Below are 26675 nucleotides of genomic sequence, written 5' to 3'. Positions count from 1 at the left end.
TGGATGATTAACTCTTCATGCAGTGGTTCACAATGTAACTCCCTCACCTTTCTTATGATGTTCTACTTCCTCCTTGCAGCTGCACAGAGATGCTCATGCCATAATGAGAAATTACCATTTCAATTTAATTTTCAGTATCAAATGTTTTTTTAAAGCTAGTCTTGTTCAGTCTTGTTACTGAAACAGCTTTTTATGAATCTTGGATCATCCTTCTTGACATTTTTGGTCAACAGCAATTTAAATATGAGCCAGCAGCATGCTGTGGCAGTTGAAAGGGCCAGCCGTATCCTGGGTTGCATCAGGCACAGCATGGCTAGCTGGCTGAGGGAAGGGATTGTCCTACGCTGCTCTGGTCCAGCCACACCTCAAGTACTGTGTGCACTTTTGGGCACCAAAAGATAAGAAAGATATACAACTATTAGAGAGTGTCCAGAGGAGGGCTACAAAGATGGTGAAGGGTCTGGAGGGGAAGACATATGAGGAGAGGCTGAGGTCCCTTGTTTTGTTCAACCCAGAGCAGAGCAGGCTGAGGGGAGGCCTCATGGTGGCCTGCGGCTTCCTCACAAGGGGAGTGGAGAAGCAGGAGCTGAGCTCTGTTTTCTGGGGACAGCAACAGGACCTGAGGGAATGGCATGGAGCTGGGACGGGGGAGGGTTAAGCTGGGTGTTAGGAAAGGGTTCTTCACCAAGAGGGTGGTCAGGCACTGGGACAGCGTCCCTGGGAAAGCAGTCACAGCAGCAAGCCACTGGTTTTCAAGATGCATTTTGACAACACTCCCAAATATATGATTTGCTTTTTGGGTGGTCCTGTGTGGAGACGGGTTGGATCCGATGATCCTTGTGGGTCCCTTCCAACTCAGGATAGTCTATGATTTTATGATTTTACAAATACAAGAGTAAGAGATAAAACTAACCATAGAATATTTTGGGGTAGGAAGAGACCTTAAAGATGACATTGTTCCAAACCCCCAGCCATAGGCAGGGACACCTTCCACTAGACCAGGCTACTCAAAACCCCAGTAAACCTGGCCTTAAAGACTTCCAGAAAGGAGTCATTCATAACCTCTCTGGGCCACCAGTTCCACAGCCTCCCTACCCTAATAGTGAAGAATTTCTTCCTAATATATTCCTATGTCTACTATTTTAGTTTAAAGCCTTTTCCTTCGGCTACGCTCCCACTCTCAGCCCTCATAGGAGAGGTGCTCCAGCCCACTTGATCATCCCCGTGGCCCTCCTCTGGACTCACTCTCACAGGTCTCTGTCCTTCTTGTGCTGGAGTCCCCAGGGGGGCTCCCAGAGTTGGGTGCAGTGCTCCCTGGGGCAGTCTCATGAAAGCAGAGCAGAGGGGGAAAAACCACCTCCCTCACTCTGCTGGTCACGCTTCTTTTGATGTGGGATAGTGCCCCTTTTAAAACATTCTGCTTTTATAAGGAAAAACAGACATGTCCTGCATGGAGTTGTGTTTATTTTAATCTCCCAAAGGGCAACTAAATAAAGGATGCCAAAGAGGTGAGTACTGCAGCATGTACCCTTACTGACACCAACCTGAACTATACAGAGCTTCAAATCTAGCTACTTTGTCCAAGTGGAAAGTAGAACTTCCTGCATATTTTGATCAATTACTGTTTTTGTAGACCTAAAAGCATTTAAATTTCATCAAAAGTTCTGGTTAAATATTTTTTAAAAAGTTTTTTTGAAAATTAATCTGTTAGTTCATTTTTTCCATCAAAACCAACTTTCCAAATGTGTATGTGCAAGATGCACTCCTGCCTATGGTCAAATGCTAGTACAACCTCTGCTGAAAATTGGCATGAAGGACCTGAGAGCTGTGGGAGTACCACAGGCTGCAAATGCTGTGATGATGAAAGAAACTTCATTGAATTAAAGGGAAAATAAAGTAGCTGCCTGCACGGTGGCAGGGCCAGACTTGCATTTAAAAAGACGTACTTTTGAAGTTCATCTTCCTCAATTTCTCTAGTAAACCAACAAGCAAAAACTTTTTTTTTCTTTATTTGAATAAAACCTCGTTGAGTTTAAGAGCCTTCTAATCTTCTTTGGGAGCCCACTTTACTTTCTTTAAAGTATTTAAGTCAGGATCATATTGAAGCCATTGAACAGGAGGAAGGAGATCTTTGTTAGATGGATATCTGATGTGATCTGGTATGACTGCTCTTTAGAGCTGTTAGCTGGGCTGGGATTCCAAATATAATTAAATTCCTGACACTGCCTGGACTTAAGGTCACTCATTGTGTGTCAAGCCCTGGCTGCAGAAACATGACAGTATTTCCATCTTCCCGAGAGGTACAGTAGAGCTGAAAGATACAAGAATGGGCAATTAAAGAAAACAGGTAACATTAACTCTTCACAGCATCAATGGTGTTGCAAGGTTGTTATAGTATGGAACTATAAGGCTTTGGTGCTCATTATGCAGGCACAGTATTCTCATTCATATCTGATACTACACAGCTGAAAATGTAGGAACAACAAAAAGGAAGGCTTAAGACTGACAATAGCTACAAACATTGACTAATTTACACCTTAGTCTAGAGTCACCACATTACATACAAACATCAGATCATGTTTGTTATCACCAATCTGATCTCTCACGACCCACAAAACTCCCTTTTCAGAGCACAACCACACATTTTATACTTCCTTTTCAGAAAGTGTAAAGACTCAGAAAATCTTCCATAGTCCAAGTGCTTTCTTAAAAAAGTAAATATCAATAATGCAATTGCAAGCTCAGAATCAGAAATTCAATGATGCAGTTTATATGTTGCAGTGTTTTAATATATGCACAAAGACTCCTACACAGAGAAGCAAGAAGTTTGAGTAATTTGACAGAATTCTAGTAAGAGGTTATCATACCTTAAATCATATAAAGGTTGTATCAACAAAAGTGCATCTTAACTTAATTTTATCACTAGGACAGAGTGGAAGTACTAAGCCACTTTGAAGTTATTTTTAGCCCAGCTTTTTATTTTGCTAAATAGGTCAACTACTCTTTTTTAGCTCCAGGGTATCTCATAATGAGCAGCATAGCTATTATTAGATGATGTTTTAGCTTTCTCTAGCTCCTGTTTTCTCTCTTTGTGAAAGCATTAACAATTTGCATCTCAGAACACTAAAAATATTAGGCAAGATACCTGGAGAGATGGTGCACATAATCTTTCTACATAAACTACATGGGTTATACTTACCTGTGACTGTTAAGGTCTGTTCTTCCCTTACCCAGATAACTGTATCCTCTAACTATGCCTGGGTTAATGATTTTTATTTCCCCTCTAGGCAAAGGCATTCTCTTTCATTTGAGTTTAAAAAAACAAAAACAAAAACAAAAACAAAACAAAACAAAAAAACCACACCTACTAACTACTTATACAAAAATTAATCTTATCAATCTTTAAAACAATGTGCAAGACTATCAAAGAGGAAGACAATTTTATGAAAGGACAATGCTCAGGTATAGATGAAACTGTCAAGGGACGTGAAAGCAACAGATTTTCTCCCAACCACCTCTGTTGACTTTAACTACAGTACCAAAGTCACCTTGCCCAGGAAATGCTAGGAATGGTACCATCCACAACTGAGGATGAAAAAAATAAATCTAATTGTTGCTATGATACCTTCCCCAGTCAAAGAACAATAACTTTTTAATTCTTTGTCTAAAATACAGAAGTTACAACTTTGTTGTTGTTAAAATAAGAATAATTTATTGCCAATTAAAATATAGCACTACAGTAAGAAACTACAACAACAACAAAAACATCTCCCCACACACCTTTTCTTCTTAGGCTCAGCTTCCCTCCTTCATTACCAACTTTTCTACCTCCTGGGGAATAGGGGCTTGGGTCAGTCCATAAAAGCTCTTCTCTGCTGCTTTTTCCTCTCAGCTCGTCTCCTGCCCCACCATAGGTCCCTCCACAGGCTACAGACCTTCAAGACAAACCTGCTTCAGCATGGACTCTCCATGAGCCAGAGTTCCTTCAGAGAACATCATGCACTCCAACATGGGGTGCTCCACAGGCTTCAGTATGGATATACATATAGAAGTATCTTATTCACTTATGAAAATATCGTATTTAAATTGTAGTTCCTCTGCAGAGATTAGGCTAATGGTGCAGATACACCTACTGTGCTGTCAGAAAACATGTGACTATTTAGTTTATTTTCCTTGCATGAGCTATAGAAATCTGTAGTCTGCTTTTGTGTACTCAGAGTGTCTCTGGCATTTCAAAATAAGATTAAGGTGATTAAGATGATCAACTCCAGATTGAATACACATGCATCAATGGAACATAAAATAAAAAAAATTGCCCATGTCAAATCCTTTGTTCCAAAATCTGTAATAAAGACCTGATAAAACACCAGTGAGAAGTCTTCAGGAAAAATAATAATAATAATAAAAAAAAATGATATCTTCAAATGGGATATGAATATTTTCTCCATGTCTTGGTGGCAAGTAAGATCGTAACAAAGCTCTCCTAAATACACTGATTTATGCAACTGCATAGTGTATCTACAGGAACAGTATATTACCAAGCCCACTGAATGAGAACACTTATTCTGCTTATCAAATAGCTGAAAACATAAATTCAAGACATCTATTGTATATACAAAGCAGTAGCAATAAGAAGTCAACAAAGGAAGAATATAGGCAGAGAATGTTTTGACACCCAATACCAATGACAATCGCACATCAGGGAAGGTCCTTCCTCTCAAAAACTACTAAACTTTGCAGAACCCAGGTGAAATTTGTCTCAGTATATGCTCAATTTAAGTATGATAGGATCATTCATATTTACACGTGTTTATATGTACTCTGAATAAGCCTACATTGCATGTTAAAAAGAAAAAGGATTCAAAACTTCTCACTGATTTGAAAACCCTTGATAAAACTCACTTAAAGATCTAGAGGTCTCTGAATCAAATCCAACTTATGAGAAATTCAAACTAGCTTTTTACATACAACTGTAAGTTGTAAGATCAAAACCATAAAAGAAACGTCAAATAAAATAACCATAGCAGAATTAACCAGAATTGCTTTGCTATGTAGTACATTACTTAGAAGAAAAAAGGATTGAATTGGACTTCAGTGGTATATTTAGTCAAAGTGAGTCATGATGTAATGGGAGTAGCAATGCAGTGGAAAATTCACATAGAAGCTTCTGCTTGTAGTTTTTGAGGATAATTCTTCCAACCTCAGCCCACAGCATTCCCATCTTCAAAATAAGAAAGGAATAGTAGAAGCTCTAGAAATAATTTCTTTCAGCTTTGGAAGAAGTCTATTATCAGCTAAATCAATGAGTAAGATCTGCTAAGATGAAAGTTGGATGATAAAAAATTAAAAGAATGTAAAATGGGGAAGTCAGGTGTCAATATTTTTTCTTCATCATTGAGAGAGAAAATTCAGTAGGAAGACTAAAAATCCATTACTAACATTTAAAATAGGCTTCTATATAGTCTTCTAAACAAATGTGGTAAGATCGTCGTGCTTATAACAAGATAGCAGCATAACAAGCAAATAAAAAGTAAGCTAAAATTAGTATGACCCATTTAGGGACTTTCTGGTGTTTCACTTTGACATGTACATCTCCATTGTCACAAGACGGTAGTTGTGTGGTTATATGTCCACCACATTTTGCCCCTACAGTAGCCACTTGCTGCTCTCAGGAAAAATACCTAACTCCACAAATTCCTAGAAGTACTGGAAAAGCAGTCAATGCTCATAAGATGTATTTATTTATTTAAGTGTCAAGTCAGTTTGGCATGTCCAAACTCATTAACACAGTTAATGTTAATTAACTAGAAGTTTGGTGTATTGCTTTTCAGATTTTAAATGCAGGAATCACTCAATTTCAGAGAGCAATTCAGGTTTCAGGAAGCATCTTTCTCTCTCTCCCCTTGCATTAGCTGATCAAGAAATCAGGAATGAATTTGCATTATCAGAGCACTCTGGTCTTAAGCTAGTGTGCTGGGTGTGGCTGGGATAGAATTAGTTGTCTTCACAGCAGCCTGTATGGTGTTATGTTTTGGATCTGTCATTAAAACAGCGTTGATAACACTTTTTTTCTTTTTTCGTTTTTCTTTTTTTTAAATTGTTGAGCAGTGCTTGCACAGCATTAAGGCTGGAGGTGCCCAAGAAGCTGGGAACAAACAACTGGACAGCTGACCCAAACTGACTAAATACATCTGGCTTGTACTCCATACGAGATCATGCTCAGCAATGAAAGCTTCCAGAAAGGAAGGATGTTCACAGTTATGGCATATCTTGCCAAGTAACCATTACATGTTCTGAGGCCCTGCCAAGAAGTGGCTGGACAGCTGCGGGCCAAGGGGTTGTAGTAAATAAACTCCTGATTTTGCTTTGCTTGTGAACACAGTTTGCTTTTTTCACCTGTTCCACTGTCTTTATCTAAACCCACAAGTTTTCTTTTGTCCTTCTGACTCTCTCCTGAATTTTGCTGATTGGGTGGGAGCTTAACTGCTGACCAGCATCAACCTACCACAGCCACTTAAATCGTTCTCTGGAGGATTGATCCTCTCTACTGACTGAGGCATCTAACTTAAGAGCTCAGTGGGAGAAATCTGAAATCTTCAAATTAAGCTTCCTTTTTTTTCAATTTTTTTGTAATACTACCGCACACTCAATTCTACAACAGACTTGTTCGCTTAAACAAGCAAACACATCCACTACATTTCTGGAGAGCTACAAAACAGGCAGTTTTCGTGTTTATTTATTTATTTATTATAATTAGTTCTCCAGAAAACATTAAGCTATTTCTAAAGTGCTATCAGGGTAAGAGGGAAAAACAAAAATAAATTAAAAAGTAAGGCATTGAGGAGTACAAATGAGGTCTGCATCACTGTAACTAGCCAACACCTCAGCAAAGGCTCTTGCATAGTCCATACTGGCTTATACCAGAGTGTTCCGAAAGTCATGGCTCCACTGTGAGTAAAGACTCTGTGAAGTCCCTTTTCTTCTGGATGTTGATTGAAGAATACATTTTATTAAGTAATAAGACACTGCCCATTTAGTTAGTCTCATATGTCCATATCAATCTCTCATACAAATTAATGCTTTCCTTGAATCCATCTATAACATTGTTTTCTTAATGTTAAATAAACAATAAATGACTAAGGCTTAGTAGTTCTGCTAGTTGTAAAGACTTCAACAGTACTTTGGAGTATGTGATCTTAATAAAAAATGACAGCAACATACTTTCATTAGATGAATATTTCTATTTCTCTATTATTTCACTTTATTTTGCCAACATTTATGTAGATGAAATGTAAAGTACTCTATGAAAGGCATAGACTTTCTACTTCCATTCCAGTTATTGATCAAGAAGATATAACTGAATTATTGCTGGCAACTTATTGAAAAGTTGGAATAATTTAAATAGTTCTGTACAGCCTCCTTAATCCATCCTTCAAAAGAAGTTAGCAAGATCTACTTCTCAGCCCTCTGCCACGGTTTAGTCAATAAAATGTTAAAAAGTGACTCAGACTACTTCCACAAAATAAAGAAAAACATGGCTTTTAAATAGTCTGTATTCACTTTTACGTGAAATCAAGTTTCATTGTCATTTTCAAAAAAAAAAACAAACAAAACCAACGAAACAAAAAAACAAACAGGGTACTAGTGGTTTTGGTCCTGCAAAATCAAATCCTCATCTCCTTCATTAGAACAGAGTTATTTTACTTAATCAGAAGCTCCAGTAGCTTCAGTAGAAGTACAAAAGGACCTCAGTGAAAACACCAAAACTTGGCTGTTAAATCTGGAAAAGGAAAACAAAACGTACAGAATTCTTCAAAGCTCAGGAAAGACACTCAAAGGACAAACATGGAGCATACAGCCTACTACCTGTATCCAGCTAACACAGAAACTTGCAGTGGAAAGTTATAGGAGACTTTAGTTAAAGAGACAGTCTAAAACATATCTTCTCTAGCCACAGAAAGATGCAGTTTTAACTTTTGAGATCATTATAATATAGTACAGAAAGAAATGGGTTTTATCATCCAGCTCGCAGGAGAGTACATTTGAAAGCACACACCATAGCAAGTAGTATAAAAACACAGAATAAGAACATTAAGATAATTTCACTACAAGAGTTTTGAAAAACTGATAATGCATCACATGCCACGATACAGCTTTTTGACTCTTGTGGGAAAATGGTTGCTCTTTTAAGAATAGGCAGTTCTTTTTCACTAATCACATCCTGCAGTTATTCTCCGTACAATATGCAAAAGCCAGAACTGTAAAAAGCTTTTCACACCTTTTGCTTCTGTAGCTTTTTGGAATGTATGCTGTACTTGCTGTACTATCTACAGCAACCAGCTGTGCTCACATTGGATATCCTCAGCTAAGCAGGATCAGATTTTGGCAGTGCTATTATTAACTGTAAGTATTTGTTTGTTTCTTTTGTGCCAATTATGCCCTGTTGGGACTGCCAATGACGCACAGTGATTCACGAGGCAGAGTTAATAAACAAGCTTATATCAGCAACAAATATTCCATCAAGATGCAAGAAACCACTGTATTTAAGATTAGCTACTTTTCAAAAGGTTGCAGTTAACTTCCGGACAACAGGATTTTTTTTTTTTTTTAATAGTTATTTAGGCCTCTAACTTTCACATTAGCTGTGTTAAAGGAATACTCTTGCTTCTTGTTCAGCATGAACATGTCTTTTAGCTTACTGACTCAGAACCTGATGCAAAAATACTTTTTCTTTTGGTGTCTACAAGACTATACGGCTATCTGCAACATAAGGAGTTTTTTCTTCATAAAGCTCAGCCACAGACAACCAGACATAAACTTGAAGTTAGTCAAGAAAAAAAATAGCATAGAAGTCCACCATTCTGTATTAAATTGGAATAAGCTCAGTGAAATGGATGGGAATAAGAACAGGTAATTCACAGATATCATCATAAAAATGATAATAGTAGCACGTATTGAATTAAATTTCTGGCTTGCAGTGTTCACTTCAGAGCAAAGCTGAAGTGCTAAGGTGGTACTGGTACTGAAAGAGTTGTCCTTTGTCCTCAGATAATTCTATGCCAAGGAATTTGGGGAAAAAAAAAAAAAAAAAAAAAAGGAAATCTGTTTCAAAACCAACCAGTCTCAAGTGTTTAGATAGTAGCGCAATTTATCTTTTCATTGTAAAATCACAACTTGCTTAACAGGACAAGATGTAACCATAGTTAAAGTACATTTTCATTGTTAGATATTAACAATTTATCAAGTGTACAATTGCATCCAACTCTCCTTTGGTAATACACTCAACTAAGGAAAAGTCTCAAGATCTGAACTTTTCTTCCTGAGACCAGCAGTATAAAGACTCAGATTTGCTCTAGTCTCTATGCTCTAGCATTAAAAAAAAAAAAAAAAAAAAAAAAAAAAAAAAAAAGTAGCCCCAAAAAAAAATTTGTAACTTGGGCAAAGGTCATATACTAACGTAGAAAAACAAACAAAACAAACAAAACAACAACCCTGCCTGGTGGAAACTGTGATTACGCTGTTTGGGGAAAACCTACTAGCTATCATTCAGGGGAGACATGCAGTGGGATGGAAGGTGGTACACCAGATAGCCTGAACTCTCAGCAGTTCTGTTCCAAAATAAGAGTTCTGCCAAGATCATTCCAACCACAGCATGGACCTTGATCTCAGCAATCAGAATGACAATTCAGAACCAACATAATGAAGTAGGTGACAAATTATTAACAATTTGACACAATTCTTACCCTTTTATTTGGGAAAGAATCTTAAGCCTGAACAAATACTGTATGCCATGAACCATGGCAGGACCCTAGTTCTCCAGATGCAGAAATCTGCTTGTTCTCTTTAGCTTCTTAACCCACATTAGAAAGTATTGAAGCTAATAATCTAGTAAGAAAACCAATGTTCTTTGAGACACGATCAGAAAATAAATGGTCAGTGATAAAGGGAATTACATGCAACTCCAAGGTTCCAAAGTGTTGATCTAAATCTTCATTGTGCTTTCCACCCAATTTCAACTAAAGTTAAGAAAATATGCTTTAAAAAGAACTCACTGTCAGTCTCCATAAGTTTTTTTTTCTTTTCTTTTCTTTTTTTTTTTTTTTTCTTACTGTGTTTACATTTATATACTTACAGGAAAGGGAAAGCTCTAAAGAATTCTATTTTGGGGAGATTGTCTGTTTCATAAAATATCATCTGCACTGGATATTTACTCAATCCTTTATAAGATGAGATTTGGCAGCTGAATATTATGTATGACAGACTTCTTTCACACCATCTGTTATCTGCAGCAAATCAGAAAGCATTTCTGTGTTGCTTTTTGTGCAGAAATGGATACAGTTGGAAAAGTGTTAGCAAAATGTATTTGCTATTTGAGGAGAAATAGCAACAGTGGTCATTCTTTCATTGGTCTTCAATGCCTTGCTTTTCAGAGTTCCTTCTCAACAGTATAAAAGCTTACAAAAAGACAGAAACCTTAAAGGTTATAAAATTGGGAAATAAACTCCTCCATTTTCTATTTTTAATCTACTCACTGCTGAGTTAATCCAATTGTCTTTCATGTGAGCTTGTTCCACACAAAGAAAACTTAGCTCAAGTGAGGCATTGCTTTTAACTTCATTTGGCCACATTGAACAACTTCAAGCTGTTAAGTTCTGTCATCATCTGTTAGTATGAGCATTCACTGAAGCCAAAACTTTTCTTCAGCGTGGGTACCCTCTCCAGACTGGAGTTCATGTGAATTAGGCTTTGAGCAAAGACATAACTATAGCCATAAAAAACAGAAAAAAAATAAAGTAATAATAATAAAAAAAAATAGACTAATGATGTAGGGCTTTTTTTTTTTCTTTTTTTTTTTTTTTTGGTGTTACCACCAGATGTTTATTTGCTCACTCCAGAAATTTCAACAACTCTTTCTTTCCCTGACCATGAATACAAATATGAGGTGCAGAAGTGGTTTGAAAACCAATTTACTCTTACAGTTCCACCCTTCCAAAGGCACGCAACTACTAGGTATCCCGAATAACTGAACTAGCACTTGAAAGTAGCTAGAACATCAAACCAATATTGTTCTCTCACAAATCAGGACAAACTTGATCCATTCTCTAAGCAAAACTATAACTAAACAAGGAAGTACAAAATAAGCTCATCATTAGCATCATACATAGTCCACCTATCCAAATTCCTCTGGAAGATAAAATTTTACAGTGATATACTTCCTTCTAAATTGACTGAAATCACTGAGAATTTCTGGAAGCATGAGAAACAAGAAAAACTTAGTAGACAAGTGAGCACTAATGCATGCTTCCTATCTTTTCTGTGGACATAACTAAACTGAAGCCTTTTTACTGTGGATAGTGTTGCATCTTTATCTCTGAAAACAGATCACTAATCAGGAAGTTTAGTGAACGTATGCATGTTGTATGACAGTATCTGTTTAATTCACCTATATTTAGTAACTGTGGTAATATGTACCTACTTTCCTACATTTCCAACTACTCTTTGCTACTAATTGCTTCTGTCTGTTTTGTGAGTGCAGAGGCTGTAGTGATAACATAAATTTGTGCAGCTGAACATTTATCCCCAGCAGGCATGCACATGCATGTAGCCAGACACAGATCAACATGAAATGAAAATATGTAGCATAAAAATAAATGGCACAGATGCTCAATTGTGTGTCTTCTACAGCAGATCAGGATAGAGTCTGCTAGTTGACTCTCTATAATACACACGGGTGGTGGCCTTAGAGACTAAATCTATCTTATAGGTGGCGCTAGATCTTCTGGTCTCTTCACCTGCTAGCACCTCACGGTAGAAGCCTCCTGAAAGCCTCCAGACTGCCAGACCTCTTACCCTGCTCAGCAGACAATCTGACTTGAAATCAGCTGGTGAGGTACACATAATGTGCAGCACTATAGCTCCCTAAGGAAACAATCAGACTCCCTCCAGTCACTGGCACTTCAGCCTCAATACACACACAAACCCAGCTGGATCAATCCCTAGTGCTTGACATTTAAAGAAGCTTAGTATGAAGAAGTTCAGAACTAGACTAACTTCTTTAGCATTGGTGTTCTTTAGAAGTCACAAAATGAGACTAATTTCATAGAGATTCAGAGAATTGTCAATAACACTATACTGAACACAGACTTTCCAATCTGCAGTTTATATAATGAGAGCAGTTCATTTGTTGTAAGAAATGCAAATCAAATGAACAAATTCTGCAGTACATATGAATGATATCTTCAGAATTTAATTAAATATGCTCTTTTCCCCCAGAAAAATAATCCATAAATTCCTTTAGTTTATTTATTTCTACTGCATCTTGAAAGGCATCTGTATACTTTAAGGTGGTAGCACAGAATCTTACAGGTATAATAGAAAGTCTTATGAAAACCTAAAGAGGAATTGCCATTGTAAGAGGTTGTCTCTCATGCTAACGAGTTGCCTGCTACTAAGATTGGTTTTGGGGATCTAACAAAGTTGCAGACATTGCTGCTTCAAGAGGGATTTTCTTTTTAACAACAATATTTTACCCATACATAGATTGTATCCTATAAACACAATAGTTTTTGTCTGCCTACTGCCTTAGAAATATACAAACCTTTTCATAAGAGGTTTCATATCCTGCAGTAATAGGTCTACTTTCTTTTCATTGCCCAGCTCTTATTTTCATGTACATGCTTCATAATTTCTCTGGCCTTGACTAGTTTGCAAATTGAACTAAGGCCTACCTTTTAACCATCTGTATACAAAGCCACGATTACAATACAACTGGACTTTATTTTGACCAAATATATTTCACTACTTTACCCTATAAGAACGAAGAAATTGTTTATTCTGTTTGCATCCAAGCTCTCATATTCATTTACTCTCTCAGCTGGTCCTGCTCATGCTCCTAGGATAGCCACTTTTCATTAACAATTTCAAACAAATTCCGTCAGTGGTTCTTTAGTTCTGTTATTTAGGAAAAGAAAACAAACGAAAACACATGCTGAGTGCTATAAAATGAGAACACAAGCCCTCTTCCTCTGCACAGACATAAATGAGGTGAGGAGAAAGGTCAAAGAAGATAAAATTTTGGATGCAGTTTTTTAAAGATTTTTTCACCCTCAGAAGTAGGAAAGACATTAGTCACACCTATGCTAATATAGATGAAGACTAGCTGCACTTATTTTGGACTTTGTTTTAATAATGTTCTCATATTGAGTTTATGCAAGTTCAGTGACACTTCAGCATTCAGGCATCAGCATGATTACAGAACCAAAAGATGCGTCTGCATTCAGTATAACTGGACAACTCCTGATTTCAGTGGATCTATAATTCTGCCCAGAATACTTCAACATTCAAAAAATACAGATAAGCAAATACAACAATAAAGAACTCCTATGTACAAGTACGTATGCATAAAGTGTAATGTTTTAAGAGAACTGATGTCCTTGGCAGAACTCCTATGCTTTGACGACCATTCTTCTCCCACAATGAAATGCTATATTACATAAAGCATAAGTATTTAATTCCTGTTACCTTTACTAGCAGAAGTAACAACATGACATCAACCAGTCAAATTATTAACAATGAATGTCAAATCATAGGCTGAGACATAACAATGAAAGCATTTAAAAACAAGAAAGCTTTCTCTATAACAAACCTTTCATAAACCTCCTTAAGTAAGAAAAAAACTTGTAAAGTTATCACTCTGGAGAAAAAAATCCCAAAGATCTAATTCTTAAATCTACTTACAAGCTGTATTATCTAACCAAAATACTAATGCATTCCACAGCACAGAGTGCTTTTCCCCATTGGTTAATCAATTCACTCACATCCAAATCATTTGTATTTGTAGTATTATGGTCACAGTCTTAGACATTTTATTAAAAATCTAAAGGCTGGCAATAACTTTGTATCAAAATAAACAAACCTCACAAACAAGTTATCAAAGCTTTATTACTGAGAAGCAGGAAAGCAGGATACCCTTATAAGCTTTTGGAAACACTCCAGTCTAGTAACTAACACCTAGAGATATTTTTACAGCTAAAGACATTTTTCCTTCTTCCTGGTTAGGTGAAAATTGCTTCCAATGAAATATGACACAAAGGAAACTACTTCCTTCCAACTTGTAACATAATGATCACTTAACGTTAAGACACTATACTGTGTCAGACCTGACATATAGTACCTTAAGACCATTTAAGCATACAGTCCACTGAATATAATGAGCTTCTTGACAGTCAGATCTTCTATAAACCCCAATATCCAATCAGGTTCTATCTTTGCATACATAACATGAAAGCTTTATAAACAAAAAACAAACTCAAACATTACCCCCCCAGTAAATAGATAAATAAATAATAGAATTACACAGAATCATCTAGGTTGGAGGAGACTTCCAAGATCACCTAGTCCAACTGCTAACCTAACACAAGTCCCCCCCCTAAACCATATCCCTAAGCTCTACATCTAAATGTCTTTTAAAGACCTCCAGGGATGGTGACTCAACCACTTCCCTGGGCAGCCTATTCCAATGCCTAACAACCCTTTCAGTAAAGAAGTTCTTCCTAATATCCAACCTAAACCTCCCCTGGTGCAACTGTAGGCCATTTCTCCTCGTCCTGTCACCAGGCACATGGGAGAATAGACCAACCCCCACCTCGCTACAGCCTCCTTTCAGGTACCTGTAGAGTGAGATAAGGTCACCCCTGAGCCTCCTCCAGACTGAAAAGCCCCAGCTCTGTCAGCCGCTCCTCGTAAGACTTGTTCTCCAGACCTTTCACCAGCTTCGTTGGCCTTCACTGGACTCGCTCAAGCACCTCAATATCCTTCTTGTAGTGAGGGGCCCCAAACTGAACACAGTACTCGAGGTGCGGCCTCACCAGAGCATAGTACAGGGGGAAAATTACATATGAAGTAATCTGTACTTTCTCACAGCTAAGTACAGGCTCTAAAAACCACCTAGACCCAAGAACAAATGAAGTTTTTAGTACTTAGTTGAAGTTTTATGCTCATTTGCTAAAGACCAATTACTATGTACACACTAATGGGTAACAGTTTTTTTAGATCTTTTTGTGTCTGACTGCAAGACTGACCTATGGCTTTTAGGACAAATTTTGTAACAGGTATCAGTGCTAAATTCTTTTTTAAAAAAAATCAGTGTTGACTTTACAGTATCTCCAGAAAAAGTTAAATAAAAAGGAGGAAAAACTATAATCATTACAGATATTAAATAAGCAATCTGGTAGTCTGAAGCCCCGAATCACCTAGAATTGAAGAGGAAAACAAAAACAAACAAACAACAACAAAAACAAACAGCCCTTGTGCACTGTAAGAAAATGCTGATGACTTGCTCTTTGGATAGGTAGAACAGATTCCTGATAAAATCCTGACTTCTTATAGGTGGATGAGCCATAGCTCTGGCTAACAGGAATCACATGAAAGTTACCCTTCCCAACTTCATCAGTCCTAGAACTCACTTTCCATTTGTAAGGCCGGATTCCAGATTTCTTTTTATAGTAATTCTTTCTCACTATTTGTAAATGAACAAGGGGGGTGGGGGGGATAGAGGGGGGTGGGAAGGGATACGCTGTCTGGTTCTTGTAACATGACGTCCTGATTATGTCTGGGATAGAGTTTTTTGTTGTTGTTTGTTTGTTTGTTTGTTTTCCCTAGCACTTGATATGCTGCAGTGCTTTATCAGTATTGTTCTCATCCTAAATCCAACATGTTGATGTTTTAATTGTTGCTGAGTAAGCAGTGCTTACACAGAGTCAGGATCTTCTCAGCTTCTCATACCGCCTTGCCACAAGAAGCTGGGAGAGGACATAACCAGGACAGCTTACACAAACTGCCAAAGGGATATCTTTTGAGCAACCACATTGTGCATCACTGTTTTTGTATATTCTGTTATATTATTGAATATCCTTCTTTGTGTATTATGTTATCATTGTTACTGTTATCACTTCCTTTTCTGTCCTATTAAAATTATCTTTATCTCATCTGACAATTTTTACCTTTTTCTGGTTCTCTCCCCCATCCCAGGAGTGAGCGAATGGCTGTGTGGTTCTTGGCTGCCTGCTGGGTTAAACCAGAATAGCCCTTCTGGTGCCCACCCAACATGGGGCTCGAAGGGTTGGGATAATGATAGATCTGACCAAAGCATGTTAAAAGAAGTTTGTTATAAGCATTATATTAGTTTAATAGTTGCTGGTCACAACATTGATTAATTTATTTATTTTTACTCTGTGTTGCTGTGCTTGCTCTCAGAGTTGTATTTTGTAGCACTTTACTTGCAGTGTATAATCCCTATTGTGCTGTTTATCACCTTGGGGGAGGGAGGGGATTGGTTATCATTTTGCTGTACTGTGTAAAGCTGTACAATATGGTAAAATTACCAGTCATTAGACTAATCCAGCATTTGTACTCAGCATTTCCATCATCTCCATATGTCTGAAGCCATCTCTTGACAACTGTTAATAATTACACTCTCTACCTTTCCCCCTCAGAGAGCCAATCTATGGGGGAGACACTTTCCCCCTCATTTATACCTTCCTTTTCACCTTGACCTTCCCCTTCTCCTCCAGGTAGCTACATTAGCTCTTGAGAACTTTGAATGTCCTTGGGACATTCAAATCAGCACATTCCTGTTGTTATGTCTCCTGAATGTGCTTCAGGCTTTGCTTATAATTAAATAATTATTTATGAATATTACCCAGAGATCTACCCCAAGGCTGGAAAGTTATGAGTGGCAGGGTGTGTGGAACAGTATGGGCAGGCACCTAGGACAGTGGGTACCTTCTATGTTTTCGAACTTCACCCTTGAACATGTAAAAAACTTGAAAAACTAGTAAAATATCTAGAAAAAGTATGCTGTCACCCTGACAAATCCAGAGACACAAATCACTGCAAAGTGCAGGTGCCTGACCGATGCATACCAAACCCCATTCAACTCTATTCAACACCCTCAAGGGAACAAGAGGTCTCTAGATCTGATGACAAAATGACACTGTAGCTGAACTAGAAAACCAACCTGTGCTGTTATCTATCTCTCTATATTTAAGAAGAAAAAATGGATGTGAAAGTCAGCTTATTTAATAAGAAACTCCTACTCAAACAAGGCAGAGGAAGAAGTGGACAAGACAGGCTACTCTGAAACAGGGCCATCAGAAAAGGGAAGATAACAGAATCACAGAACTGTAGGGGTTGGAAGGGACCTCAAAAGATCATCAGGTCCAACCCCCCTGCAAAGCAGGTTCCTCAGAGCAGGCTGCCCAGGTAGGTGTCCAGACGGGCCTTGAATATCCCCAGAGAAGGAGACTCCACAACCTCTCTAGGCAGCTTGTTCCAGTGCTCCATCACCCTTACTGTGAAGAAGTTCTTTTGCATGTCGGTGCGGAACTTCCTGTGTTCTATCTTGCGGCCATTGCCCCTTGTCCTATCCCCACAAACCACTGAGAAGAGGTTAGCTACATCCTTCAATGCAGAACTCACAGATGCAGCAGTAATCGCCCTATTCCTAGGTGAGCCGCAAAATGTGCGTAAAGATTTCAGTCATTGCCCTGGTGAGCACACTGGCCCCTGGCTGCTCCGATGTTGGATAACAGGGCTAGTAGCATAGAATCAGAGGGCAGGGAAGCCAAGGCCACTGGGATCCCTCTAGGGATGGAGGCATTGACAAAGCAGTTGGAAAAGGGGCACAAGTCTTCAACCTCTGGAGGCAGCTCTTGTCAGACATGAAGAAAGTCATTCCTTCAAGGAAGATGATGTGTGTCACCCAACCAACCAGACTACTATGGAGAGAGGTACTCAGTACCCCAGTGAATTAGCCATGCTGGAGATTATTTATGGTGGCCTAGGTAATGAGCAGTTATTCGAAGATCCAGATTAAGTCACGTACATGTGACCCATGTGGCACAAGTTTGTTTGGAGTGCAATATAATTGTATGCCAATTCACTGGCAGTAATAGCTTGGAAAGACTGAAAGGAACAAATAGGGGATGAATTGGCTGCCAACTCTAGCCTCTCTTCTTCTCTATGGGCTTGCATCTCAGCTGTGGAGGAACTGTACCATGAGTTCCAGCAATTAAGAGGATCTATCCCACTCCTCACTTGCACAGACCAGTATCTCAGCTATTAGGAGTAAGCATTCCTCTGCTCAGGAGGAAGGATATAGTGGGTACACACCACATGCCAGCCAGTGGTTTTACCTGTGTGACCACAGAGAGGACATGAGGAACTCAGATGGAAAAATTTACCCCAGCCTAGAGGCAAGGGTACATGAGTTGCAAGGAAAAACAACCACGAAGGTGTAACAGCGATGGAACCAGAGCTGACCTCAGCACACAGCAATCCAACATTGCACACCATCTCTCCTGCCCTGAAGGACCGTTATGACAGATGGAGCCCAAAGCAATGGACTAAAACACAATGGACATTTTAGGAGGGTGTCCAATAAGCTAAGGGAATGGTATCTGTGTGCGTAGATATATATATAAATATATATAGGAAAAAAAAAAGTGATTAATTAGGATTAAAAATGTGATTAATTAGGATTAATAAAAAGCATGGGACCTGAGCATGATATAAGTGGTATGGGATGTCCTGGTTTCAGTTGAGATAGATTAATTTTCTTTATAGTGGCTGGTGTGTTGTTTTTAATTTAAGAGATAAAAAATGTGCTGATCACATACATTTTAGTTGCTGCAGATCAGTGCTTGCACAGAGCCAAGAACTTTTCAGCTTCTTATACCACCCTGCCAGCAAGGAGGCTGGGAGGGTACAAAACCAGGACAGCTGACCCAGAATGACCAAAGGGATGTCCTATACCTTGTGGTGTTATGGGGAACAATAATACTGGGGGGTTGGCCAGGGGCTGCCACTGCTCAGGGACCAGATGGACATCAGTCAGCAGGTCATGAACAATTGCTCTGTATATTCTTATATCAACACTGCCCTCCCTTTTCTGTCCTATTAAACTGTCTCGATCTCAATCCATGTGTTTTTAGCTTTTTTCCTGATTCTCTTCACCATCCATCTGGAGGGGACTGAGCAAACCATTGTGTGGTGCTTAACCGCCTGCCAGATTAAGACAACACAGGATCACCGAGACGAACTGCCTTCTCTACATGGTATCTAGATCAGTTTACAAAGCAGCTGAACCTACATAAAACTGGTGAAAGTTTTCTATCAAAGCATGCAGTGGGAATGTTTTGTAGTTGGAATAAGTCAGTCTTTGGAGACTGCCAGAACAGTTCTGTTCAGCTAGTTAAATGAAAGAGTGAACATACTCTGCTTAAAAACAGTGAGAAACTCTAGTCCTAGACACTGAAGGACAATCCCCTACTGTATCATAATTATTCCTGATTTTCTCTAATAAACAAAACAGGCTAATATTTGACTTGCCTCTTGAAATAATTATTTTGACACCTCATTTTCTCATTTTTAATCAATTTCCAGAAACATTCCCTTTTTCTAAGTCAGCTCTGACATAGAAAGACAAAAGCCTGAGCAAGATCCACTTACTGCAGAATGAGGATGAAGAGCTTAAATATTCTACTTTCTCATTCAATTTTTTTTTTAGTTCTCATTCAATTTTTTTTTAGTTCTAAAGACTTCCTAGTCTTCCTTCCTTTTATCACCTTTTAAGTCATCCACTCAGTAGCAAAAAAAACGTAAGCTCTGAAGCTGATTTCCAAATTATAGGCAACTAAGTCTTTACTTCAACTTCTAAGAAACCAGACATTTTCCTTAATGCAAAGAAATCAAAGCTCCACAGGCTGAGAACTTCAGTCCAGTTATTCTGCTACCTAACCAGATTCAAAGGCCTCTTATTTAAAGGAATATTCAAATGCAGAAGGCTAAGCAGCACCAGGTCTGAAGCCTCAGTCCTTTATTTCCTTAAGCTTCCATGAACATCAAATAGAAGTTTGAAGCAATATGACTCATGAAGACTGGCCCTTCATTCATTAGGCTTGAAACTCAACTACCTTTTAATCCAAACCTCTAGTCTAAGATGCACATTTACTGAAGTATCAGGAAAGAAGCTGTAAGACGTTCCCAAGAAAGAACAGCAGATACATTTTAGGAGCCTAGAATTGAAGCAACAGTATTTTTTGTTGAAGGTACAATTCTGTATGTGAAACTCATACTTAAACAGCATACATAAAGAAGCAAATCATTCTTCTTCGAAAGTAACTTTCATAAAGGTACTTCCAATCTTAAGTCTTCATTTATTCAAGTAGAGCCATTCAGTTCCTTAAGGGGTGTGGTTGGACAAAGTTTCTATTCAGGCTGGAGGAACTGGGGAAAGTTAGACTTTGTAAATAGGTTTATTTTCACTAAGATCCGTGAAATCATTAGTTTAGATTGATTATAATGCATACATATAAAAACTGGCTGTAAGAACAAGTTAGCATCTAGAATTAGGTGAAGACTGGCATACAAGCCCATCTTCCAAACAGATTTGCTCTTTTGGGAGATCTGGTGCTTATCCAGGACCTGGAACCTCAACCTTGCAGAGAATGCTGGAACTTACACAGGTCTTGTAGTACTCCTCCTTGTTGCCCATCCACATAGGTATGAGGGGACGGAGAAGATCAAAGGAAATTACATGGCTCTGAGGACTCAGGTGAAGACGACTGAGGTCTGCAGGATATTCTCCTCAAAAGTCAAGAAGAAAGGTTATGGCAGCAACAGATATATTCTAACAGTCAACACAAATCCCTCTGCCCACTGCAGAGCCATTATTTCTGCAAACAGTGATCTTCAAAGAGCAGAGAGCTGGGAAGGTACGCTGGTGCTACCTGAAAAAATTGGGCAACATATGTAGACACAATAGTTTTCATGAACAGAGTTGAGACAGATGGATACAAGATTTTTAGGAAATAACAAAAAGACCACACTCTACATAAAGAATCAGCTTTCCTGTAACAGTCTGAAACAGGATCAGTGAAACCTCAAAAATGGAGACATGGCAGCTATCCAAAAAAGACGTGGACAAAATCTTATTCAGGCAATTGGAAGATGTTCCAATCACATATTGGTTCTCAAATATGAGTTTAGACACTTTAATATCTACTACAAAACCAGTACTGCATAGCATAATCAGTCCATGAAGTCTCAGAAGGTTTTGGTTTTTTTGATGACTGACTGTATAGGACAGGCCAACGTGGCAAGTATCGAGTATGTAACACCCCTACACAAATACACAGTAAAGATATGTTTAAATGCTGAGTCAAAGTACGTAAAATTGTTGAGACTTTGACCAGAGATTTTTTTTGTAGCAAAAAACTCCTTCAGTAAATTACAGACTAGCAGATGCAGAATCTTACACACATGATGGACATAAAAATAGGAGCTAGTTATTAGCTCTTCCTTTTTCAACTGTTTCCATGGTCATTTTAACAGAGCTGAAGTCTGTCCAAAATATGACAGTAGAGAGCTTTCCCATCAGAAATCATATCTGTCTAGACAGCTATGATTTTGTCCCTTTTTAAATTCTACTTCAGAAACTAGAATTGTGTCAAGAACCTCACTTAATGAAATTCACAAAAACAGGTATTGAAGAAAATTCTGTTTTTATTTTTAATGAGTACTGCAAAGTCTTGTTATACCATTCATTTTGCCCATTATTCTGCATTTTGAATGACCTTATATAGAGGCATATGTATTTTACAAATGAAAAGTATTCAGAAAAAAATGGACTGCTTCATTTGAAAAAATATAATTACATTGCTGTTTGAGTTTCTTCTAAGTCTATTTTGGAATAGAATGGATGTACCCAAATATACTCTAGTAATTTCTGCATCTCATATCTAATATATGGCAACAATGGCACGTATCACCACCACTTTATATAGTTTTACTTGGTAAAAAATCCCCATTCTTCACATATTTAGATGAGCAAATACTGGAGAGCATTCATTGTGTGTTCATAACACACACCATTATTTCCCTTTCTTTCACTCAACCCCTTAGTGTGAACAATTTCCTGAGAAACAACCAAAATTATAAAATCTATAATCTCATATTTTGGTGATCAATACAAAGTTTCTAGCTTTGCAGTGAAAATGCCAACAGAGTGACTACCAGTAGTGCTCTGAGAGAACAAAGAATATAAGAAAAAGAAAATAGGAAGGAAAAACAAGTTTCAGGTATACATAATCTACCTCCAAGTTTCATGAAATATCATTTATTTATAGTGGGCTGTTTTAGTTTAATATGCCTTTCAAGCTACTAAAAGGTGATAATGTTATTTTTCATACTGATATATATTAAATTAGCATATTTTTCCCTTCCCTAACAAGTGACTTTTCTTCCCAGTTTTATTGAAATTGGATCCTGTACTTGGGGAAAAACAGCACAAAACCCACAATCTTTCTTCAGTTCACAAAGTTCCAGTATGGATATAATTGAATTATGCAATGCAGGACAAAGTAATTAAAAATTAATAAATCCTCCCTTGAAGTAAAATAAGCATTTTCATAATTAACTTCCTTAATCTCCAAATTATCTTCCAGTTATTCAAATTCCTGACTTTCAACTCAAGTACTATATAACTCTTCTAATATTATTTGAAGTTGTAGAGTGGATTTATGTGGCAAGATTTTGGTAGCTGGAGGTCTGCAGAGGCGGCTTCTGAGAGAAGAGATTAGGGGATGCCCTGATGTTGGATAGGGTCAGTTCCAGCCAGCTCCCTCCAAAACAGATTCACAAGCACAGGGCACAACCGGACCACCAGCCATAGGTATGGAATCACTGTAATAACACATCTAAGCACTCATTTTATTTTTTTAATACACTTTGGGCAGCAGCTGAGAAAAAGGAATGAGGGAAGAGGAGCAAGGAAAGTGAAATAACCCTGTAGACACCAAGGTCAGTGAAGGAGGGCTAGTAGGTGCTCCAGGCACCCACTGCAACTCATGGAAAAGGCCATGATTGTTCCCCGGAAGCCCACGGAAGAACATGTCAGAAGATATCCACACTGCAGCCTATGGAGAACCACACACCAGAGCAGGTGGAAATGCCCTGAAGGAAGCTTTAGCCTGTGGAAAGCCCACACAGGCAGCAGGACTGAACTGTACCCCAACACATTGATAAAGTGTGAGGAAGAAGGTATGGCAGAGAAGAAGTATTGTCGACTGGCTGCAACTCCCATTTCCTCATCCTCTTGCACTTCTTGGCATGAAAGAGGTGTGGAGGCATATGAGTCATGAACAAAGGAGCAAAATTCAGCATAGGAAGAAGGGAAGGTGTTATCAGTTCTGTTTTTGTTTGTCAGCATCCTGCTCTATTTTTAATGGCAATAACTTAATCTTCCTCAAGTCAAGGCTGTTTTGCCCATGATGGTAATTGGTAAGTGATCTCCCTGTCCTTTCATAGACTCATAAGTTTTGTCCATCTTTTCTCCCCATCTTGCTAACGAGGAGTGACAAAGCGGGGTGGGCATCTGGTAGCCAGCCAAGATCAATCCATGACAGTTTACTTTAATCTTAGTCATTACTATAACAGATTTAGGACAGGCATCTAAAAGCAACTAAAATGCTAGTGTTTACATATAATCTATTCACACCCAAGCTCATCTCCAAACCTTTAACTCCAAACCCAGCTAACTATCAATATAATATCAGCTATCACTAGCAAGCCTAGTTCATGTTAGGATCCATTTTCTATTTGCAGTACTTTCAACCGTGTTCTACAACTTCTCTCATTACTGAAGACTAGTCAATTTGTAAGTAATATTCTTTAAATCTATGCCCCAATTTTTATCCTCACATAAAGTATCAAATTAGATATATTAAGTCTCCATAATCAAGCAGAGTCTGCGTCAGTTTTCATAGCACTGTGAAAGGGAAATTACTGGTCTTTCACCCACATGATTTTCAGCACTTTAAATCTTCAGTTTTCCCTTCCACTTCAGCTGCTGTCACTTCCACTTTCATAACCACTTCCATTAGCCATCTCCCTGCTTTAAATTCAATGTCACCACCAGTCTAAAAAACAAAACAATCATTAAATTCAAACAAATTAATCTCGACCCAAAGCAACAAACTGTCAGTTCTTGACACACTTTTCTCCTCCTCACTTTGCTTTCTCCACATGACTTAAGATACCTAAGATCATGTTACGTTTAGGAATGGAAGCTCACAGATGACTTCTTATACAACTTTTACATAGTCTGATGTTTGGACAAAGAAAATAGGTTATAATCCTCAGAATTCAAACCGTACAAACAAAACAACATGTAAAAAGCCCAGAGGACATGAATATTTTGCACTAGTGGTCCATGAGGGCACAATTACAGGCAGATGTTGAAGGCAGGACAGCATCAAGTTTTACCCCAGTTAATTTACTGCCAGTCCACAGAAACCTGTAACCAGAGGAGCTCAGCAATGGCTGGGACTCCTACACCACCCAAGGAGCACACAGACGCCAGCCTTCACCCTCCCCAGTCCTGGCAGGATAGAGGGGCAGGTGGCCAGCACAGTGCTCCCACCACCCCACCTCACCATTCCCCAACAGCTACTGAGGGCCACAGGCTCGTCTGACTGGGCATCTTTTGATACCTGTCAGGGGTTTCTCCACCCACCATTTTTAGTTATCCCAGGTTGGCTGGGACCAGTTTTCCCCAGCACAGGGCAGTTTGTGCTGCCACCAGGTGCCACGGCAGCACACTGCTGCTTGCAGCTTGCACTATGCTGAGGTTGCAGAGGAGGCAAGCCAGCTGCTTAGTCAGTTATCTATCAGAGTCCACAAAACTGTTTCCAAGAGCTCCAATAGCTACTTCAAAGCATTGCATAACCCAAACTTTAAACCTGATCGTTTTCCTATTTTCTGTAAGGTAACAGAAGAAAATATAACGTCTTGAAATGTTGGAAACATACTGACTTGAGTTACCTTCTTCTCCTCCCTTCCCTCAAGGCTGACTATTTTACCAGCTTTCAAGGCTGATCAACGCAAAAGACAGCATGCCAATTCAGGCACTGTCTGCAGGCAAAGGAGTGAACATACATCAGTCATAGAGTGACATATTGTCAAGAACTGGAGCAGAATAAAGAAATTGAACACATCTGAAAGGAGGTAGCATTTGCCTACTTGATGCAGTAACAATCTGAGTGTGTTCACATAGTTTGTGGATTGATTGAGAAGAATCCTTGCACAGAAAATCTCACCTCTGATCTCATTTGTTTTTACAGAGTAAGGGATGGAGTAAAAGAAGTTGCTATACTTACTGCAGAGAAAAACATTTTTCACCTTTTTAAAGATATTTAAATTTATTTAGACAATCAGCAATCTCATTTCTGTGAAGGACAGATTATGAGGCAACATACTATTATTTACAATACTGGAAGTACAGATGTGGTCTAGTTTTAAACAATGTTTTCAGTCACATTAAAATATTTTCAAGGATAGTCTTTCTATGATTACTTGTTCTGAAGAATTTAGCACTCACCCTAGATTTTCAAGCTTAGAGGACAGAGATCAAGTCCAATTGTATCTGAGAGCACAGTTTGTCAGTTTTAACATCAATGCAGTTACAGGACTTGCATTCTCTTTTCAGAGTGACAGGAAGAAAAGTTGCATTGTGACATGAAGTTCAGGAATAAGTCTGAAAAAAAACACATCCATTGAGTGCCTTCCCAGGCCATGCAAAAAATGTGTTCAGATCAGTGAGAGATTAAGATGTGTTACTTTCCATGGTAACAGCAGAATCCAATTGCATTATTTTCCATCTCAAAATATTTATGACAGAAGATAGTGGTAAAGGTGCAAGATCTGTCTGAAGTTCATTAAAAAACATTAAATCTACTTCAAACTTATTTATGGTTATCTGAAATAATTGCCAAGACTATAAAAAAAACAAAGTAACAAACCACAAAAACATCTACTGGAGTGAAGACTGAGTGTAAGATTCCTGAGTTGGCACCCATGCAAGAGAACTGCTTCTGAGGTACCCAGTATCAGACAGGAGAGAGCTTCCATTTAAGAAAGCAGAAGTTCTTAGCTACCTAAAGAAACACTGAAAGATGACACAGTAACTGAATTGTTTTTAAAGAGAGATATCTATGGAACACTACTGTAGTATTTAACATCTTTCATCTATGGCTAAATATTTTTTATTCCCTCCTTCCATTTGCATTTGAGAACATAATTTTCCATTTATGGTTCACTGATTGAAGAGTATCAATCTAATGCAACTTTGACAGTGACCTAGTCCTCTATTACATTTAACCATCTTGTCACTGTACCAGTTCAGATGTATTACCTTTTCCTGTATCAGTTAAATCAAGGCCTGATCAAAAAAAGTCTAAAGTTTCGATCAGTGAAAACTCTTCTTTTAAGGAAACTTAAGATATTAAGGTAACTGTAAGGTTACCTTAATTATTGCGCTGTCTCACACATTCCAATTCAATGCTGATAAATATTTCACTTTGATCATTACATGAACACAGCATAACTGTTAGGAGGATGGGGGAAGTGTGAAGAAACAAAGGCACATGAGAAACTTGCACAATCTAACTGAAGATCAGAAATCTAGAGCAAGATTAAACTTGTTATGAAATGTCTAGCTTAAATGTATGTCAAGCTCTTGCATCCACTAATTCACAATACAATCAATCTAGAAGCAATAGCATCACAATGTTAATGTCAAGAGTAAGAAGTCCTCAAAGAGCATGAGGAAACTTTAA

General features: G+C 38.3%; 1 long non-coding RNA gene across 3 annotated transcripts in view; it reads right to left on the bottom strand.

The window, feature by feature from the left end:
• LOC118163029 overlaps nt 1-26675 on the bottom strand; it is a 140726-nt gene that overhangs the window by 18827 nt on the left and 95224 nt on the right. Inside the window, exons 5-6 of one of the 3 annotated variants that reach the window (XR_004748796.1) lie at nt 23846-23978; nt 19974-20789 (exon numbers count right to left, since the gene is read on the bottom strand). This is a non-coding gene — a long non-coding RNA (uncharacterized LOC118163029). The remainder of the gene's footprint in view (nt 1-19973; nt 20790-23845; nt 23979-26675) is intronic. The other 2 variants (XR_004748795.1, XR_004748794.1) reach the window with 2 other exon arrangements.

This window comes from Oxyura jamaicensis, chromosome 2 (assembly GCF_011077185.1).
Source record: "Oxyura jamaicensis isolate SHBP4307 breed ruddy duck chromosome 2, BPBGC_Ojam_1.0, whole genome shotgun sequence".
Lineage (NCBI taxonomy): Eukaryota > Metazoa > Chordata > Aves > Anseriformes > Anatidae > Oxyura > Oxyura jamaicensis.
Note: the sequence above shows the minus strand (reverse complement) of the source record. Positions and strands in the feature narration are given on the sequence as shown.